Source organism: Canis lupus, chromosome 34 (genome assembly GCF_048164855.1).
Source record: "Canis lupus baileyi chromosome 34, mCanLup2.hap1, whole genome shotgun sequence".
Lineage (NCBI taxonomy): Eukaryota > Metazoa > Chordata > Mammalia > Carnivora > Canidae > Canis > Canis lupus.
The window spans coordinates 15,412,548-15,434,249 of NC_132871.1; the positions used below are offsets into that span (position 1 = coordinate 15,412,548).

Consider the following 21,702-nt stretch of genomic DNA (forward strand, 5'->3'; position numbering starts at 1 on the left):
TGGTGGTGTCATAAGCGGTGGCTATGTTCAACGGTCAGATTTGTTTCCCAGATGTTTGACACTTGCCAGGGTTTGTAGAACCCAGGATGAAGACCCTTGGTTGTCCTTCAGCAACCCTGGCCCTTCCTTAGAGCTTTATTTCTGCTATTCCCCAAACTTGGTCCCCTGGGATCAAGTCCCATGGGGGTTCCCACAAGGAGCCTGCTTCTCCCTCTGCCTATGTCTCTGCCTCTCTCTGCGTGTCTCTCATAAATAAATCAACAAAATCTTAAAAAAAAAAACCTTCATACTTAGAAAAATCCTAAAGCATCCTGTTTAGGTCCATCCCGAATGTTACTTATATATCCCTAAATTCAGAAGACTGCCTCTCCTCATTCTTAGTTCCTAGAATAGTGAGTTCCTTCATTTTTGGAAACACCATCATCATCACAGGTTTTCCTGTTTTCCACTACCCATGCTCCATGCATTCAGGGTGAGGATCAGGGTTTTTCGTTTTCAGATCGCCAGTGCCTGGTTGAGTCTTGGGAAACATGGTAGTCAAATTTGTTGATTTCAACTGAATGTGCGAGATAGCCTCAAAGCCTCTTCTTTTTCAGGATCAGTTAGTAAGTTACCTCTGTTGCTCTTATTTGTGCCTCATCAACTCTGTGTTATTTCTTAGTGGCAATTGGTAGTGGGTGAGGTGCAAGCTCTCCTGATTTAGTACTAAAAACATGTAATAACCACTGCTCCCATTTTCCTGGAGTCAGTGGTTTTCCTCTTTCAGTTAGGGAATATGCTCAGAAGGCAAAGAATAAAATCCTAAATATGTTGCCAAAGCTCATAAAGATAAATATAGCATGATGGAGGGGAATACATGGGAGATTGTTGTTCAAGACAGTCTCCATTGAAGTAGGAATCTGCTGCAGGCAAGTTGGTATTTTGAAACATCACAGGCACCAGAAAAGCAAAAGCCCATAAATAAACAGTTCATGATGGAAGGATCTTTGTATCATATTGACTAGGGCAGCCTAATATTTTTGCCTCCAGATTGCCCTGAGAATTTGTCTCCTGCTGTATTTGGATAATAACCACCCTTCATAGACAACAGGGCCTTCCTTACCTCTGGCCCCTTCCTGACCTAGTTAGTTTTGCTGAAGGAGAAAACTCAGGAAGGGTCATGTTTCAGGCCATGGAACCCCAGCCATAGTTGATTGGAATAGAGGGGAACCCCCAACTTACTGGAAACCAACACCTAATGACTAATAACCTATGAAGTAGCCTGTTAAGAAAAGCTCTGTTCTCCCCCTACCCCCAAAACAACAGCAGATGGTGATGATTAGCTAGGCCAATCAGATTTTCTTTTTGGGGACTTGGACTCAGTGTAGGTTTTTCTGTGCATTAGAATGTAAGCTCCATGAGGTCTTTGCCTGTGTGTCTACCACCATATACTTAATACTAAGAATGGGCTGGCATAGAGGAGTTGCTCAGTAAATAGTTACTGAATGGATGAATGAATGAATGGTCATGTCCAGTACTAGTTTATTTCAATGAACCTCAGTCCCACTAGTCTTAATTCATTTCCAGGATTCTGATATATACAATATCTGAGCACTACCATGCTAGAATAATGCTCAGTACATGCTGTTACTCTAGAGCTGAGAGAGATCCTTCCAGCAATCAATCACAGCCACAAGGCCCAATTTATACTGATATTGCTATGTTTCTTTGATATTCCTATCACCTTTATTGCCAAACTTTTAATTTATTTTTAGACAAAATTTTGTTTTGGAATTTTGGGGACAATTTTAGATTTACAGAAAAGTTGCAGGTAGTACAGAGAGTTCCCACATACCTTTTACCCGGTTTCTCCTACTGTTAGCATCTCACATAACTATGGTACATTTGTCAAAACCAAGAGAGCAACATTTGAACCCTAGTGTTAACTCAACACTTTGTTTAAATTTCTCAGCTTTTTCCACTAACATTCTTCTGTTCCAGGATGCAATTCATAATCCTATATCGCAGTAAGTTGTCCTATCCCCTTAATCTCCTGATGGTTTGTGCCCTGTCTCAGACTTTCCTGATTTTCAGAACCTTGACAGTTTCAAAGAGCACACTGGTCAGGTATTTTGCAGACTATACCTGCATTTGGGTGTGTCTAATGTTTTTCTTATGATTAGACTGGGCTTACAGGTTTGGGGGAAGACGACCCTGGAGGCGAAGTGCCCTTTTCATTACATTGTATCAGGTGTGCAAGCCGGGTAGGTGACTCATTATGGGTGATGTTAACCTTGATCACTTTGTTAAATGCTGTCTGTCTTAATAGTAAGACTATTTTCCTTTCCCCTGGAAGCAAGTCACCAAGTCTAGTCACCATCAAACTCCATCTCCTGGAGGAGAGTATCCAAAGATATAATTTGGAATTCTTCCATAAGAAATTTTGATTCTTTTCTCCTATTTATTTATTCATTATATTTATATCAGTATGGACTCATGTATACTTATTTTGTACTTTGGTTATAATGCAATACTGCATCATTCAATACTGATAATGCAAAATGATATATTTTGTTGTTCAGATTGTTCCAGCTTTGCCCCCTCGAGACTACTCAGTTTAGCTTCTGTGTATCCTTTTGGCAGGCTCTCATCTTTTTTGTATGTGGTAAAATACATAAAACAAAGTCTACTATCTTATCCATTTCTAAGTGTACCGCTCAGTGATACTAAGCACATTCACACTGTTGTACAACCATTCTTTTGTTGAGTATTGCTGTACTTTCGGGCACTACGAAATGCTCCAGGCTCATCTCTCTTTTTCTGTTCCAGCCCTAGAATCAGCCATTCCTCTAAGAAGCCCGGCTTCCTTTAATTGGCAAATGACATTTAAAACCCAAGATCTGGGCTCTGAGTGTGCTCATTGCTATTGAAATGAGCACACTCACTGCTTTTAGACACTCTCAGCAGACAAAGCTAGGAAACATGAATATATATCGATCTATGTATATACACATATCTGTAATTATCTCTATATCTATATATATATTAAACTAAATATGAATTTATACCATCTCTGACTGTAATTGAGCTCCACAGGATTCATTTTAGCATTTTCCCTTTGCTTATTTGTAACTTCTTTCTCTGACAGTGAGAAACTTAGCTCTCATTATCTACTATTACATACTAATATTAACTGTTAATATGTAATATTTATCAACTACACCATCTTATTTAGCTTTGTTTATTTTTCTGTTTAGCTTTATTATTTATTTTTTAAAGATTTATTTTTTTGAGAAAGTGTGTGAGTGCATGTGAGTGGGTGGAGGGGCAGAGGGAGAGAAGCTTCAAGCTGACTCTCTGCTGAGTGCCAAGCCTGACATGGAGCTAGACCCCATGACCCACGAGATCATGACCTGGGCCTAAACTAAGAGTCAGACACTTACCCAAATGAGCCACCCAGGCGCCCCTCTGGCTTTAGCTCTATGGTTGCCAGTTAAAATACCATTTTCCAAAGTCACTTAGGTCAGCTCCATTCCCTCTCCCGCTTCAGTGTGATATATGAAGAGAATGCATATATATGTATTCAATCTTCACTTGCGCGGTACGGTTAGATTCATTAGTTCCAGTCTGCATTCCACCCCAAAGATCCCTGTCATTCTGGTTGATTTTTTTTTTTTATTTGCACACATTATAATTCACTCTTTGTGACATACAGTACTATGGGTTTTTACAAATGCATGCATCTACCACCCTACCACCTACACTTCCATCACCTTAAAAATTTCCTTGTGTGTTCCCTTTGTGATGAACCATTTCTCCTTCTTTTAACTCCTCACAGCCACTAATCAGTCTTCCAACCTTATAGTTTTGCCTTTCCCAGAATGTCACATGAACAGAATTATATAATATGTAGACCTTTTGGTCTGGCTTTTTTCACAGAAAAACACACTGAAAATTCACATATGCTGTGTGGGTCTGTAACTCATTCCTTTTTATTATGGAATAGTAGTCCAGTGTATGGATGTACCATAATTTGTTTTCTATTTATTTATTAAAGAGCATCTTGGTTGCTTCCAGTTTTTGACAAATATCATTAAAGGTGTTATAAACATTCACATATAGATTTTGTGTGAACATAAATTTTTAATTCCCTTGAGTAAATGCCTATGAGTAGATTTGCTGGGCTGTATGGTAGATTTATGTTTATTTAACTTTATAAGAATCTGCTAACCTGTATCTGCACTATTTTGCATTCCTACCAGCAATGAACATGTGTTCCTATTGCTCTGCATTCTCACCAGCATCTGGTATTGTCAGTTTTGGGATTTTACACATTCTATCAGTTCTGTAGTAATATCTTCTTATGGTTTTATTCTACTTTTTAAAAAGATTTTATTTATTCATGAGAGACACACGCAGAGAGAGAGCGAGAGAGGCAGAGACACAGGCCGAGGGAGAAGCAGACTCCATGCAGGGAGCCCGACGTGGGACTCGATCCCAGGACTCCAGGATCACACCCTAGGCTGAAGGCGGTGCTAAACCGCTGAGCCCCCAGGGCTGCCCTCTTCTTATGGTTGTAATTTGCATTTCCCTAATGACAAATGCTATTGAACATCTGCTCACAGGGGATGCCTGGGTGGCTCGGTGGTTGAGTGATGGCCTTTGGCTTGGGGCGTGATCCTGGAGTCCCAGGATTGAGTCCCACATCAGGCTTCGTGTGAGGAGCCTGCTTCTCTCTCTGCCTGTGTCTCTGCTTCTCTGTTTCTCTCATGAATAAATAAATAATTTTAAAAAAAAGAACATCTGCTCATATACGATTCATATACCATCCTTGGCAAAGTATCTGTTCATATATTTTGCCCATTTTAAAATTATATTATTTTCATACTGTTGAGTTCAAAGGGTTCTTTATATGTTCTGGATATGAATCCTTGCCAAATATGTGACTTACATTCACGTTTTGGCTTGTCTTTTCATTCTCTTAACAGTATCAATCGCATTCATAGTTTTTATAAGGTCCAATTTATCATTTTTTTCATGTATTGCACTTTTGGTATTATATTTTAAAACTTACCATGAAACTCGAGGTCACACAAATTTTCTGCTATGTTTTCTTCTAGAAGCTTTATAGTTTTACATTTTACATCTAGGTCTATGATCCATTTTGAGTTACATGAGGTGTGTGTTGAGGCTCACTTTTTGTGAGTGTATGCAAGTCCAAATTGTCCCAGCACCTTATTTTGAAATGACTATCCTTTTTCCACTGAATTATCTTTCCATCTCTGTCAAAGAGAATCTGTAGAGCTGGGTGTGATCTTCCCGACAAACTCCACAATAAGGCCCAAAATGTACTAATGCTCTTCCATCACCTTTATACATATGGTAATATGTATTTTTTTTTATTTTTTATTTTTTGGTAATACGTATTTTTAACTGCAACCTCTATTTTTCAAGGTAGCCTGTCCTCCCCCCCCGGGGGGGGGGGTTGTTTTTTCAAATAAAAGAACCTGCTTAAACAGCTTTCCCAGGTCTACTTCTTTAGAATGTCTCCTAGCAGCTGAGTCTTTCCTGCAACTTTGTGGGTCTCTAGCTTTAGGGAATGAGTGCTTAGGTTAATTTTTACCTGTTGGACCCTTTGAAGATAAAAGGTGCTGGTAGGGCCAGTAAATAGTGCAGTTAGAACAATATTGATTTCCTGATACCTGCTTTCCTTGCCTGGTAGTTCTTTTCCCCCTTGATATTGTGGCAAGAGGAAATTCATGAGTTGCTCCAAATTACTCCCTCAGAATGTGGAAGAGGTTGGTGGAGTTCTGCATGGTGCTAGGTGATAGAGAGAAACAAATCTTGCCATGCCAGGCAATTTATTTCTCCTTGCCTCTGCTCTGGATCATGGGATAACGTAAACCATGCTATTAAAGCAAAATGTGTAGAGGGATGTTAGGGGTGATTGCTGACAGTCTCTGTGTAAAGATCACAATGTGCCAAGGGGCTTTCAGGGACTTACAAAGGGCTTGATAACACATTATTTCTCATTCCCTTTAGAAATTACCCCAGGGAGATAGCTGTTTCATTTGAAGACAAATTCTTTTTCCCCCATGACACTTTAATACATACGGGTGAAATATTCATCCTTAATCAAATTGCTTTCCAGCTATGGACCTGTGAAATAAAACTGTCATGTGCTTCCAAAATATGATCAAGGATCAGCAAACTTTTTATGTAAAAGACTTGATAGCAAATACTTTAGGCTTTGTAGCCCCTACATCTCTATGGCCATTATTTAACTCTGCCATTGCATATAATGAGAACAGCAATTAACAATAAGTAAATGAGTGAGTGTGGCTGTGTTCTAATAAATATTTCAAAAACAGGATGTACTGGACTTGGCCCACCAGCCAGAGTTTGCTGACCCCTGAAATAGACAAATCAATTTGCCTAATTAAAAAAAAAAGTCTTAGTGTTTTGATTGGGATCTTGTTAAACTTCTAGATTATTTAGAGAGAACTGACAGCTTTATGATGTTGAATTTTTCTATCTTAGAATAGGAAATGATTCTCCAATTGGTTAATGCTTATGTGGTATCTGTCTATAGTAGTTAATTTTCTTTCTGTTTAGTCAAATATATGTTCAGATTCAGTATTTTAGTTCCATTATTAGGGATATTAAATGTCTTTGTGTTTAGATATTCCTTATCTAATTCCTTTAGATATTTTAGATATTCCTTGGCTATCTCTATATTTTTCTCTCTAGTCCTCTTTATCTTTGTTCATTTTTCATTTTTCTTTTTTTTTAAGATTTATTTATTCATGAGAGGCAGAGAGAGAGAGAGAGAGAGAGAGAGAGAGAGGCAGAGACATAGGCAGAGGGAGAGGGAGAAGCAGGCTCCATGCAGGGAACCCGATGTGGGACTCAATCTCAGGACTCTGGGATCACGCCCTGAACCAAAGGCAGGTGCTTAACTGCTGAGCCACCCAGGCGTCCCTGTTTCATTTTTCTTGCTTTTCTTAATCCTATCCCCCATATCTCTTACTGTGTTTTCAGCAAAGTCTGTTCTCCTTTGTGTTGCCTTCAGCATGGGCTGTAATAGAACACTTTCAGTGGCAGGTAACATTAACCAACTAAAAGTGGCTTACAAATTGAGGTAATTTTATTATTTCACATAACAAGAAGTTTGGAAACAGTGAAATTCCAGAATTGGTTTACTCATATTCTCAATGATGTCAGGGTACAGGGAGGGTGAGCTTCTCACTGCTTCTCTTAGCTTTTCACACATGAAAACAAGATGGCTGTAGCAGCTCCACAAATAACATTGTCATGTGACAGTGCACGAGGAGAATACATTTTTGGCTTTGTATCTTTTTAAGATGAAGGGACACTACCTTAGAAGCCATCTAGAACACTTATGAGTTATCCGCCACGGTTATATCATATGCTCATGCCTAAATCAGACTCTGACAAAGGGAATAGAATTTCCAGGCTTGACTTAGACTAACTGATATTTAACTTTGGGACTAGAGATGGGCGCATGTGGCACTTTCTATATAGCTGTAGTAATAAAGTCATGCTGATACTGGCTACAGTATAGACACATAGATCAATGGTATAGAATAGATAGACCCACGATAAGGTTAATTATTTTTGGCAAGGTTCTCAGGCAATTCAATAGAGAAAGGATAGCCTTTTCACCAAATGGTGCTAGAATGATTGGACACCCATATTAAAAAGAAAAAAAAAAAGAAATTTCAACCCATACCTCATATCACACTCAAAAATTAACTCAAAATAGACAATATATCTAAATGTAAAATTTAAGGAATTTAAGGTTGTAGAAGAAAACATAGGAAAAGATTTTTTATATAGGACACAAAAAATATAAACCATGAGAGAAAACTTGGCACATAACTTTCATGAAAGTTAAAATGTTTAACTCTGCAAAAGACATTTATAAAGAAAAGGATAGCCACGTACTAGAAAAAACATTTGCAAAACACATATCTAATGAATATACAAACTATATATAAAAGGACTCTCATAACTCAATAATAAGAAAACAACTCAATTTTAAAAACTTTTTTAGAGTGGGGAAGAAGAAGCAGCAGAGGGAGAGAAAGAATCCAAAGCAGGCTTCATACCTAGTGTGGAGCATGATGCGGGACTTGATCCCACAACACTGAGATCATGACCTGAGCCAAAATCAAGAACTGAATGCTTGGGATCCCTGGGTAGTGCAGCGGTTTGGCACCTGCCTGGAGACCCGGGATCGAGTCCCACGTCGGGCTCCCGGTGCATGGAGCCTGCTTCTCCCTCTGCCTATGTCTCTGCCTCTCTCTCTCTCTGTGTGACTATCATAAATAAATTAAAAAAAAAAACATATATCTTAAAAAAAAAAAAAGAACTGAATGCTCAACCAGCTGAGCCACTCAGGCGCCCCCCAACAACTCAACTTTTAAATGGACAAAAAGGATTCAACAGATATTTCACACACAGAAAGATATATGGATGACACACAAGAACATGAGAAGATGTTTAACATCATATGAGTCAGAAAGTGAAAACTAAAATCACAAACAGGTCCCACTATATGCTTACCAGAGTAGCTGAAATAAAAAAAGCTGACAATAGGAGGCACCAGCAAGGATAGAAAGTAACTTGAATGGTGAGACATTGCTGGTGGAAACACAAAGTAGTGCAGTACAAACTAGAGAACAGTTAGTTTCTTATGAAGTTAAACAAACACCATACGATACAATGATCTCACGCCTACATATTTACAGAAGATAAATGCCTAGAAAAAATGAACATACAAAAGCCTATACACAAATGTTTACAATAACTTTATTTATAACCACCAAGACTGTAAACAACCCAATGTCCATCAACTGATGAATGAATAAACAAACTATGGTGCATCCAAACAATGGAATATTACTCAGAAATAAAAAAAGAACCATGGCTACAATATAGATGGGTTTCAAAAGCGTTATGTTAAGACAAAGAAGCCAGACATAAAAGGCTACATGCTGCAGGTTCTATTTCCAGGTCATTCTGGATAAAGCAAAATTATAGGGACAGAAAACATATCAGTCCTTGCAGGGGCATGGGAGTGAGGGAAAGGGATTGATTATAATTCTGATTAAAGTGTCAGCTTGGCTACAGGCATATGCATTTCTATCTCATATGAATCTAACTGCACAGGAATATATAACATATTGGTTGGATTTTTTGACTGAGACTTATTATTTTATTAGAAAATTAAAATTATTCTGTGAAATGCATGATTTTAAAAGAATAAAAAGTATTGAGAGGCCAATAGAGATTTTGATGAAAAAACAGAAAATTGATAGGAGAAAAACATAGATGAAGTAACCATAGTTGTGATTCAAAACCAAAAAAAAATGTATTGCTACATATAATTTCAGATGGGTCTCCATAAGAGGTTGGGTTATGCCTCTATGACTTCCCAAGTCAGGATGAGTTTGGGTGTATGGGTTGCGATGGGGAGAACTTGGGAGAGGTGAGTTTTTCTGTGTAATGAGGTGGAGGGTTAGAATATTGGGGAAGGATGAGGAGCAGGAAGAGGAAAGAGAGCAACCCTAGCATGGGAGCATGTACATGGGTGGAGCAGAAAGAGTTGAGAGCCCTTAGGGCAGAGCCTTAAAAGGGTCTTCGTCTGACTGTGAGTGCCACCTTGTACAGCCAACGAATCAAGCAGGCTTTGAGGGCTACAGTGGCCCAAGCAGGGCCTGAAGAGTCCACACCCCCAAGGAGTTTGTGTCCTCAGCCAGTACCTTCCACCATGAGCCAAGGGAATCATGTTCCTTAAGACACCTCCACCATTGTCCTAGACCCTGTCTTTGGGGATATGTCTCTGTTAGCCAGAAAATGCTTCCCTAGTCCTATTTTGGAGGAAAATTTTTTTCAATAAGAAAGTTCTGTTCAGTTAGAGAACATCTATGAGTTCTCATGCCAGTATATTCTGGGTTTGTTTGTTTTTTAAGGATTTTGAAAATTTGGGATCCCTGGGTGACGCAGCGGTTTGGCGCCTGCCTTTGGCCCGGGGCGCGATCCTGGAGACCTGGGATCGAATCCCACGTCGGGCTCCCTGCATGGAGCCTGCTTCTCCCTCTGCCTGTGTCTCTGCCTCTCTGTCTCTCTCTGTGTGACTATCATGAATAAATAAATAAAACATTAAAAAAAAAACATTTAAAAAAAAAAGGATTTTGAAAATTTATTTATGAGAGACACAGAGAGAGGGGCAGAGACATAGGCAGAGAGAGAAGCAGGCTTCCTGCCAGGAGCCTGATGTGGGACTCAGATCCCAGGACTCTGGGATCATGCCCTAAGCCAAAGGCAGACACTCAACCACTGAGTTACCCAGGAGTCCCGCCAGTATATTCTTTGTAGAGGATGCCCTTCCTATTATAACCAAGAACATGTATTCTTTCCAAATATCCTGATTCTTCTAATGGAAGAATGTAGTCTTCCATCTGTGCTGTGTTTGGGGTATAGGGTTAGTACATCCTAGAGGTTTGGGTTTAGAGAAAGGAATGGGTTAGCTTACGTGGTGAAGGCCTTCTTTACCTTTTAAAAGGTGACAAGGGGCATGGAGGGAGATTGGCAGTGGTATTGCACACCCATCTGTACTTTGTGTTGGGGCACCTGGGTGGCTCAGTCGGTTAAGTGTCTGACTCTTGATTTCGGCTCAGGGACATGAGAATGAGCCCTAGGTCAGGCTCTGTGCTGGGCAGGGAGGTTGCTTAAGATTTTCTCTTCCTCTCCCTCTGCTCCTCCTCCACCCTGCGTTCTCGCTCGTGCTCTCTCTCTCTCACACACACACACACAAACACACACACACACTCCAGAAAAAAAATATGTACATATATAAAATATTTTGTTTTTATAATACATTTACAAAAATATGCCAAAGCAAAGCTACTATCAACTACCATAAAAACATCAAGGGCTTCTCAAAATGAGAAAAAAACAAAGAATCCACCCTAGTCCCTGGCTCATCCATACATGGTACGTTTGGGAATATTTTCCTAAAGTCAGTGGTACTTGCCCTTTAGAAAGAGTTGCTAGTGTCACCAAAAGCAATGGGGCACCTGGGTGGCTCAGTTGGTTAAGGCAGCCTTCGGCTCAGGTCATGACCCCAGGGTCCTGGGATCCAGCCTGATCCTGCATCAGGCTCCCTGTTGGGTGTTAAGTCTGCTTCTCCCTCTCCCTCTGTGATCTCTCACTCTCACACTCAAATAAATAAATAAAAATCTTAAAAAACAAAAACAAGCAAACAAACAAAAAAGAGTTGCTAGTATCCAGTGGAGTCGGCAGCAGGTAGACATTGGTGAAGGGTATATTTGAAAGAGGAATGCACCTACCTCCATTGTGACTTAGTCTGTACTTTCTAAGTGATTACGTTTTTTTCTTTCCAGCTCTTACCTCAGGCAAAAGACCCTGTGGGCAAAGCATCCCGGGTGGAACTGAAACTACCTCCTTAAGCAATAACGCCTGACCTGGTATCAGCAAGACCCCACGTGTTGACCCCAAGGCCATGATCAACCTGACCTCTACAGCCCACCTGCACGTACCCACTGACCTTTGTCCCACATTTTCCTTGCATAAACCTAGAAATTTTTTCAGCACTTTGGAGAAAGTCTTTGAGATGTTAGTCTGCTGTCTTCCTGGTATTGGCCTCACTGAGATAAATCCCTTTCTTGTTTCACCACCACTCATCTCTCTGTCTTTGGATTTTTGTCAGCGGCAAGTGGACAAACCTGGCCTGTTTGGGACCCCTGGAACCAGCTCTTGCACCCCTGTACCCTAACTACACATCTCTGGAGGTTCTGATGTGATGGACCATGGATTAGCCAGGGCAGGGTCACAGAATAGGGTAAGAGCTGCTAAAGGATCTATTGTGTCTTTGCTGTGAATCTGTCTGAGAACTGAACTTTGGATTCCACAGTGAGATCTCCCCACCTGGTATATATCTTGAAGAGAAGACGTCCCTCCCCAAGGAGGCTCTTCCTGGTGCATGGCTTGATGACATAACTGCAGAGCAAAGGGATTGCTTGACCACCTACAGTGGAAATGTTCATGGCATAGCCACACAGCATTTGGGGGAAAGTGAGGGGAAACCTGGGGATAGAGTGAATGGTAGAGGAAGAAAAATAATAAGTGCAAGAACGGAAAGAATGATCTAACTGGTGGGAAAGAATGGAAGTGCTCTCATCATCCCTAATCGCGAACCCTCTACACACACACACACACACACACACACACACACACACAGCTTGACTCAGGCCTTCCCTCCTGGAGACTGATCTGGAAGCTGCGGTCTCAATAGAAGTGCTTAGGGCTTCTCTTTGATCATAAAGAGAATATCTGATCATAAAGGAATGTTGTCAGACCATCAGCTTCTCTGGGGAGGGTAACTTTAGTGCCTTCCTTCCCACTATGACACTAAAGGAGAATAGAATTTGCTGAATTTGATCACTGCTCTTTTGTTAGGACCAACCATCCCAAATATAAACCCATGAATGTCAGAATCTGGTGATGATGGAGATGACTCACATGTACTATCTTTGCTCTCACTGTTCCCTGCTGAAAAGAGCCCTCTTACTGATTCTTTCTTCAGTCAACACTCCTCATCTTTCAAACTGAGCTCAAGTATCACTACAGAAAAGCTTCTGTAACCATCTGATTAAGAATTCTATTTTTTTAATTTTAAAGATTTTATTTATTTATTCATGAGAGACACAGAGGGAGGCAGAGACACAGGCAGAGGTTGAAGCAGGCTCCATGCAGGGAGCAGGATCACGCCCTGGGCAGAAGGCAGCGCTAAACCGCTGAGCCACCTGGGGTGCCCAAAAATTCTGTTTTAGATGATAAAAATGACTGATTTTAAAATAATATGAAGATATATAATTACAATCATAAAGTCCACCAATTCTTACTAAGTCTATTCCTCTGAGATAACCGATGTTGAGTTCAGTATGTATAATTCCACTTATTTCCCCTGCCAAACACAAACTGATGCACACCTATATACAAACACAGTGCTTGTTCTTCTCCCCCTACCTCCCACCACAAGGTCACATACACAGGACTCTGCAATTTGCTTTCCCTTCTCCTTTGGTTTAACAATATATCACAGACAGGGGTGCCTGGGTGCCTCAGTTGGTTGACTTCTAACTCTTGATTTCCGCCCAGGTCATGACCTCAGGGTCCTGGGATGGAGCCCTGTTCAGGCTCCGCGCTCAGTGGGGAGTCTGCATGAGGATTCTCTCTCTCCTCCTGGCTCTCTGCTCCTCCCCCTGCTCATGCACACCTGCGAGTGCTCTCTCAAATCTCATAGTTCACAATTTGATATTTGGTTACAATTCCTAATTTTAATTTTGTAAAAAAAGTTTGCTGTATTATCTGAGACTTCCAAAACAAGATGATTGCTAGTGGTATCTTACTCCTGCTCTATATGGAAATGTAGTAAGCAATTTATTTACTATGGTGTCTGTTTTTAGTTTTTGCAAACTAAACTTTATTACATTGAGAAGGAATCCTGCTAATCCTACTTCAATTTTTTCTAGAAGCTGTAGAATTTTTTCAAATGACTTTTTGACATATTTCCATTTAATCCATGACTTTTCTCATTTAACTTATTATAAGTTTTTTTAAAATGTTGAAGGATTTTGCACTCTTTTGGTTGTGGTATCATTTTTCTCACTATAATGCCGAATTTCATTTGTAGTACAGTATTTTACTTATTTAGAAATCTTGAATCTGTATAACTGAAATTGCTCTGCAGCTTTTTTCTCCTACTTATCAAGCTCTGTGCCTCTATAGCACCCTAGTCATGACTCAATCATAGTACTTATTACCTTGACAAAAATTGTGTATCTAATTGTCTATGCATCAGCAACCAGAGAACAGGGGACAGGGTCATAATCAATTCTCTGTCCTTTGTGTCGAGCACAATGCTTAGGACTGGTAGACGATCAGTGCATCCGTGTTGAATGAAGGAATGAAACACTTTTAGAAATGTTTTCCTTTAATCTAATTTTACCTGTTTGTAGTTTGCCATATATTACCTTTATATCTCTTTTGTTCCAATGCAGCAATGTCCATGTTTCTATTTTCACTAGTTCCCCTACAGAAATACCATTACTGACTATAACATTGCAGTTAAAATGAATAAACTAGGGCCACATGTATCAACATGGATAGATCTCAAAATTATAAGGTTAAACAAAAAAGCAAGGATATATATGGCTTGACAATATCTATACAGAGCTTTATTATTATTTTTTTAAAAAGATTTTATTTATTTATTCATGAGAGACATAGAGAGGCAGAGACCTAGGCGGAGGCAGAAGGAGGCTCCCTGCAGGGAGCCCGATGCGGGACTCTATCCCAGGACACCAAGATCACACCCAGAGCCAAAGGCAGATGCTCAACCACTGAGCCACCCAGGTGCCCCAATATACAGTTTTAAAAATGCAAGCAATACTGTGCACTTGTGGGACGCCTGGGTGGCTCGGCAGTTGAGCATCTATCTGCCTTTGGTTCAGGGCACCATCCTGGAGTCCCAGGATGGAGTCCTATGTCGGGCTTCCTGTATGGAGCTTGCTTCTCCCTCTGCCTCTCTCTCTCTCTCTGTGTCTCAAATAAATAAATAAAAAAATAAATCAATAAATAAATCTTTAAAAAAAATACTGTGTGCTTATGCTGGTTACATGCTGTTGGCTTTCAATCCCACTCCAGCCTTTCTGTGGATTCTTCTGTATTCCAGGGGTTGGCAACCTGTGAACTACACATCACAGGCTCTGGTTAGGTTTTGCCAGTGCTATGCATTGACAGGAGAGTAGAAAACAGAAGAAAAGGAGAAGGCATTTCCCTTTGGTCTGGTTGTGCTTCCAGCAATGGCAGCAGCAGTGATAGTAGGTGACTGGAAACGAGCATTTCGGTGGTATCAGTGGCTATTTCTTAGCAGCGGCAGTGCCGTCATGCTAGCAACCCAACAAGAAAGAAGCCAAGTGAATAGCTATTCTGATTCCATTCTCCTCTTCCCCTCAACCTCTTGCCAGTTCTTCCTATGAGCCAAAACCAATCAGAAGTCAGAAGTCAAGAGAGTCCAGTGAGGCATCTGTACAGCTTGGTCTTCTAAGCACAAAGATGGAGAATTGGGCAGTCTGGGTGGTTCAGCGGTTTAGCGCCACCTTCGGCCCAGGGCCTGATCCTGGAGACCTGGGATCGAGTCCCATGTCGGGCTCCCTGCATGGAGCCTGCTTCTCCCTCTGCCGGTGTCTCTGTCTCTCTCTCTCTCTCTCTGTGTCTCTCATGAATAAATAAATAAATAACCTTAAAAAAAAAAAGAAAGAAAGATGGAGAATTGATGTGGGGAGGTAAATGGATGAAACTAAACATTATCCCATTTGCTTCTCCAGCCCTTTCTATACCTTTGTAATTCTTAGTATTAAATCTCCTTTGTGTGTAATACATAGAGTGGTTTCTATTTTCCTGACTGGACAGTAACTGATTCAGTCTAGTTTATGGATACCAACATATGTAGCAAAGGAACTATAATTTGCGTAGGAATAATAAACTCCATACTCAAGATAATGGTTACTTCTCAACGGAAGAAAACAGAATGGCCCTGGAGATAAGTACACAGGCTGCATCCTCTGTGTCTGAAATATTTAATTTCTTAAGCTGGAAGCTGAATATATGGATACTTTTAATGTTATTCTCTATACTTGTTATATTATTCTCTATTTTTCATATGCCAGAACTATTCAGTCATCCTAATGATTACACGTGTGTATATATATGAATAAGCTGGTGAATAAACAAAGAGATAAGACCTGACTCTGAATCCTGACTCTGGCATTTAATAGTTATTTGAGCTAGGATAAGCTACTTAAGTCTCTGTGTCTTTGCATCCTCAGCCATAAGGCTAAAGATAATAGTACATGCCTTACAGGACTACTGTGATGATTAAGAGGAAAAATGTACGTAAAAATGTCCTAGATGGTGCCTAATACGTGACAAGCCCTTAGGAAATCAGTTTCCTTTTCCTGAACTTTCAGGAAGAATAAGGCTTTGATTTTGATGAACTTTTAATTTCAACAATTATGCTGTGCCTCCAGGAGATGCTTTCTCTCTTTTGTTTTTAAAAGCCGCTTATGTTCCTTCTCTGATTAGAAGAATGGTGGTTGTTCAATGTAGGAAATTTGAAAAATGCAGAAATATATAGGGATGAAAATAGAAATGCACTGTAATTCTTCCCCTTGTACACTGCTATAACTATATAAAATATTGAAATTAAAATACTATATAGTTCTGGGACATGGTTCTTTAACATCACAATATAAGATAAATATGTTTCTGTACCAAATATTCTATGACATCCCTTCTGCTGGCTGTATATTATTCAAGTGGTTGGGATGTTTAGGTTTTTCTTTTTTTTTTTTAAAGATTTTATTTATTCATGAGAGACAGAGAGAGAGAGAGAGAGGCAGAGACACAGGCAGAGGGAGAAGCAGGCTCCATGCAGGGAGCCCGACGTGGGACTCGATCCTGGATCTCCAGGATCACACCCTGGGCCGAAGGCAGGCGCCAAACCGCTGAGCCACGCAGGGATCCCTGTTTAGGTTTTTCTAATATTAAACTATTACCTAACTAATGGTGCATTGAGCTTCCTTATAGATAAGTCTTTGTCCACATTTCTTACTATCTTTTTGGACAAAACAGTTGTGGAAATCTTAAACTGTATGTGTATGTGGGGCAACCTGGGTGGCTCAGTGGTTTAGCACTGCCTTCAGCCTAGGATGTGACATCGAGTCCCACGTTGGGCTCCCTTTGTGGAGCCTGCTTCTCCCTCTGCCTGTCTCTGCCTCTCTCTCTGTGTCTCTCATGAATGGATAAATAAAATCTTTTAAAAAAAATAAACTGTATGTGTATGTGATGACATCTTATGGCTATGGCTATTTTGCTTTCCAGAAAGACTATAAAGAAAGAAAGAGAAAGATTGTACCAATTTATACTACTTCTAGCAATGTTGGAGAGCACTACTTTTTCACATCAGGAAGGTACTTTTTATTTTATTTTTTTAATTTTTATTTTTTTAAAGATTTTATTTATTTATTTATTCATGATAATCAGAGAGAGAGAGAGAGAGAGAGAGAGAGAGAGGCAGAGACACAGACAGAGGGAGAAGCAGGCTCCATGCAGGGAGCCCGACGTGGGATTTGATCCCGGGTCTCCAGGATCGTGCCCTGGGCCAAAGGCAGGCGCCAAACCGCTGCACCACCCAGGAATCCCAGGAAGGTACTTTTTAAAAGAGAAATTGGAACAGACATGGGCTTGATAGTGGAATCTACAACAATAGATTCTAACTGGTTTGATGTTTAAAGAATACCAGCAAAGTGCCAAATCTTCAACAGACCAGAGGACCTCCATGCGCCGCTGAAATCTAATTTTAACAGGTTGCCATGCAGAGGGATTCCAATCAAGCTTCTCAGTGTCAACTTCTATCTGGAATCAACTAAACATAGACACCAGTTAGATGTGATTTGGGAACCAACTGATCTATGGGTTTTCTAAGTCTAGACCTGATAGAGATATAGCTGGAATATAATGCAAAACAAGTCAAGCACTCTGCTGTTGGCCAACACCTGCAATTTCAATTTCTTGAACATTCAGCTCTAACCTTTCCCCTACCTCCAGTTTGAAGGGTCTAAGACCCACTCTGAAGTGGTTAAATGAAAAAAAAAAAAAAAAAGGAAGGTAGCAAAATGCATCAGCTAATAAGGGCTTCCACTCTTTGTTAATTAATTTCTGCAACTCTAACCCTCTGGCATCTGCCAGCTTCACTCTGTATTGGAGCCAATGAATTTCAAAAATAATTAAAGTTAATGAACTGCTCTTTGTGATAGGACCCTGAAAACTTAACAGCCATAATTAGTAGGAAGCGCAAAGTGGGGAAAGTGTCACTTGCTGATAAACAGAATTTCCTCATCTTGTTGATACAAGAGCCCTGCCCATATGTGAAAGTGATGCTCTATTGAGTCAAAGAAGATGTATGACTGGGTTTACAAATTGAAAGCGATTGAAGGACAAGTACTGATCTTGAAACGATCTCCCTAGGCTAACATCAGACCCCTCTCCCAAAGTTCCACAATTATTATATCAAGATGTGGGTAAGAATTCATGACAAAGTGTCCAGCAACCTGAGGGTGTCAGTCATCACGGCCAAAGTAGGGCATTGACCTTTCCATCCCTTAGTAATAAAAATAAACATGGGAATTTATGGGTGCTGAGAAGTCAAACATTAAATGAATGGTGGCTCTCTGAATTCAGTTTGGGAAGGATTTTTCAGTGTGAATTTCTTAAAAGCGAATGCAAATAGGGTCTGGACATAGTGGAAATGGCTCAGTGGCTGGAAGGAAGTGATAGATCTAAGGAGGTGGAATCTCACCCAAATGTGGGGTTCCCCCAAGGGATTATGCATATGCCTGCATTCCAAGATGATTTTATTTATTTATTTTTAAAGATTTTATTTTTAAGTCATCTCTACACCCAACTTGAGGCTTGAACTCACAACCTTGAGATCAAGAGTTGCATGCTCCACCCACTGAGCCAGCCAGGTGACCCAATAAGATGATTTTTAGATGGTAAATGATCAAACATTTTTTTCCAGCTTAGTAGTTATGGATTAATTATAATTCATATATAAACCATTCCACTAGCACAGCAAAACCTTCATTCCACAAGGGTATACCTTTATCTTTCAAAATAAATGTATTTGTTTTAAAAATGAGATGAGTTTAAAAATTAAATATGAATGTAGGTAGAATTTGGTTCTGCCAAAAATTGAAGATTTGGAATGTGGTGGAAAATTTCAAGGTAGCTATTTATAATCTTCCTCTTTGAGCTTTAAGATGTACATTTCATCAAATCTAAGAAAATTTTAATTATAAAATGAACCATTATTTTATGTACCATAAAGAAACAAAATGCTGCCAACTGAAATATGGCCGGCCCATGCTTTCTTAGCACTTAGAATTTTATTTTGTTTAATGAAAGTTCTCTTTTAAACTTGCCAGTCAATTTTTTTTTTTTAATATGGAACACTTCACAAATTTGCATGTCATCCTTGCTCTGGGACCATGCTAATCTTTTCTATCATTCCAATTTTAGTAATATGTGCTGCAAAAGCAAGCACATTCACAGTTGTTTTTTTTTTAGCACATATTACAGTGCTCTGTTTTTGTGCCTTCCTCCATGTATAGTAACTTTTCAATTCATAGTACAGAGTAATCATTTTGAAGATATTTTAATAATGAATCTCAAGTCCTGTGGTACTGACATTGTACATAACTCAGCTGAAGTGACAGCTGAGCACCTATGACCACATATTTGCATGTAGAGGCAATGGCACCTGTAATACTTTTTTTGCTACATCTGATTTCAGAAGACTAAAAAGGGTGAAAAAACGTCTTAGAATCAGTAACATACAATAACATCTTCTTCAAGGTTCTTCCTAAAGATCCCCAGGAATTGTTTCCTTTCTTGTGTCCTGGACTTCTTCCAGGAGCAGAGATCACCAACAAAGGTGAGGTCATTTAGAAAACCTTAGAGGAAATAATGAGTTGGATATCAGAATGCTGTGAGATTTCACACTATCCTATGCTACACAGGGTCTTGACTTTGTCACTAGCCGGGCTGGTGCAACTAGGCAACTTCTTCATGTAGCAAATCATCACACAGTTGTGATATATGTGCAAAATTCCCAATCAATTCAAGAGTAGAGCTTATGTAGAAATCACCTCCGCGCCTTCATTACCCACCATGCCTTGCACAAGACAGGTCATAGATGAAAGACAGCTGACAGGACAGCTAATTGTAGATAATTTACAAACTCATTCTTCAATGTAATAATACTGATTTTTCAGTACTGATACCCTCTAATAAATGCTCACCATGAGTAGCAGCGTTATGGGGACTTTATCAGTTCAAGCACTGTTTCAACTGCTTTTCTTTTCTTTAAGATTTTATTTATTTATTCATGAGAGACACAGAGAGAGAGAGGCAGAGACACAGGCAGAGGGAGAAGCAGGCTCCATGCAGTGAGCCCAACATGGGCCTCGATCCCGGGTCTCCAGGATCATGCCCTGGGCTGAAGGCGGCACCAAACCGCTGAGCTGCCCGGAATGCCCCCAACTGCTTTACTTTTATCAACTAATTTACTAGTTAAGTAAATCCCAAACATAGATACTTTTTAAAAATTTATTTATTTATTTATTTATGAGAGACACACAGAGAGAAGCAGAGACATAGGCGGAGGTTCTGAGAAGCAGGCTCCCTGTGGGGAGCCTGATGTGGACACGATCTCCCGACCCTGGGATCACTCCCTGAGCCAAAGGAAGACACTCAAACACTAAGCCATCCAGGCGTCCCAGTAGATACTGTTATTATCCTGATTTTACATATGAGTAAACTGAGGCACAGCATCATCAATTAACTTGCCCAGGATCACACAGCTGTGAAATATCAGAGCCGGATTTGAACTTGGGCAATTTGGCTTAGCATTCATGTACTTAACCGTTATACTTTATTGCCTCTACCATATAATACTGAAAAGCTGTCATAAAAGAATAAAAAATAAGATTATCTAAATCTGCAGAAACTTAGTAAATGTGTAAGGTAAACCATGCTCTCCAGATTTTCAATAAACGTTTGTTTATTGATTGTTCAAAGAATGAGGCAGAAAGAAGTGCTCCACAGTATGTTAAAATTAACAGTAACAAAACCCAGGTAATCCGTAAATGCACTAAAGAGGGATGGAAGACTGATCTTAAGACTGTGACCATGAAGTTGAGACAAAATGTCAAACCAAGGCAAAAAGTTTCAGGCTCTCCAAAGAGCACCTACAGTGGATACACTGACTCAGCATGTAAAAGTCCCCACATGTGCCAGTTGATCATCAAGTTCAGGCCTTATTTTGACCACACAAGCCCTGAGACAATATCTGGAATTTAATGAACTACAACAATAAATTACCTTGAACTGAAATCAAGTATTACAAAGTCTTGTCATTGTCTGGATCCCGGCAGGCTGTGGCGAGTACTGTGTTAGGAAAGCTAATTAAACCAAGGAATTGAATTTTTCTTTTTTAAAGAAATAGCCATTGGGTGTTAATCAGCTGTAAAGAAGAGAGCAGAAAGCCAAGGGGATCCATAAAAGAGCTTTGCCCTGTAAGCACAGTTGCCTCACCTCTGACCTCCATAACTGGGAAAGAATTTGGCTCTGGCAATATTCTTTGTGAAGTTAGCAGCTTGAATCACTGCCACCAGCAAATGAGTTTTCTCTACTCAGAATGAATTCTCCTGAACTGCTGAAACAAAGGTCTATGTTCCTGAATGGTTATTGTTTGGAAGATTGCTAGAGATACTGCAAACTCTGTCCCTTGTCCCCACCCCCTTGCCTGGAAGCTGCAAGTAGCGGTATTTAGCCTCTGGTCCTATGGAACAAAACTTGCAGAAAGGAGAAACTGGCTGGGCAAGTAGGTGATATGCCCAAGGTGAAATGTGAAAACTGCTTCCCAAATATGAGGACACGCATAAAATGTGCAGGTAATAAAAGAGGAGGGACTTATTTATTGTGCTACCTCTTACCTTTGAGATAACCCACATGATTAATGTGGGTTAGTGATTTCTGATTGTACCA

The 21,702-nt window shown here is 40.0% G+C and overlaps 1 non-coding gene across 1 annotated transcript; it reads right to left on the reverse strand.

Moving 5' to 3' along the window:
- Positions 1 to 19,092: 19,092 nt before the first annotated feature.
- On the reverse strand, positions 19,093 to 19,198 carry LOC140624630 (U6 spliceosomal RNA). The gene has a single exon (XR_012024088.1). It is a non-coding gene; the product is annotated as a U6 spliceosomal RNA (small nuclear RNA).
- Positions 19,199 to 21,702: the final 2,504 nt, after the last annotated feature.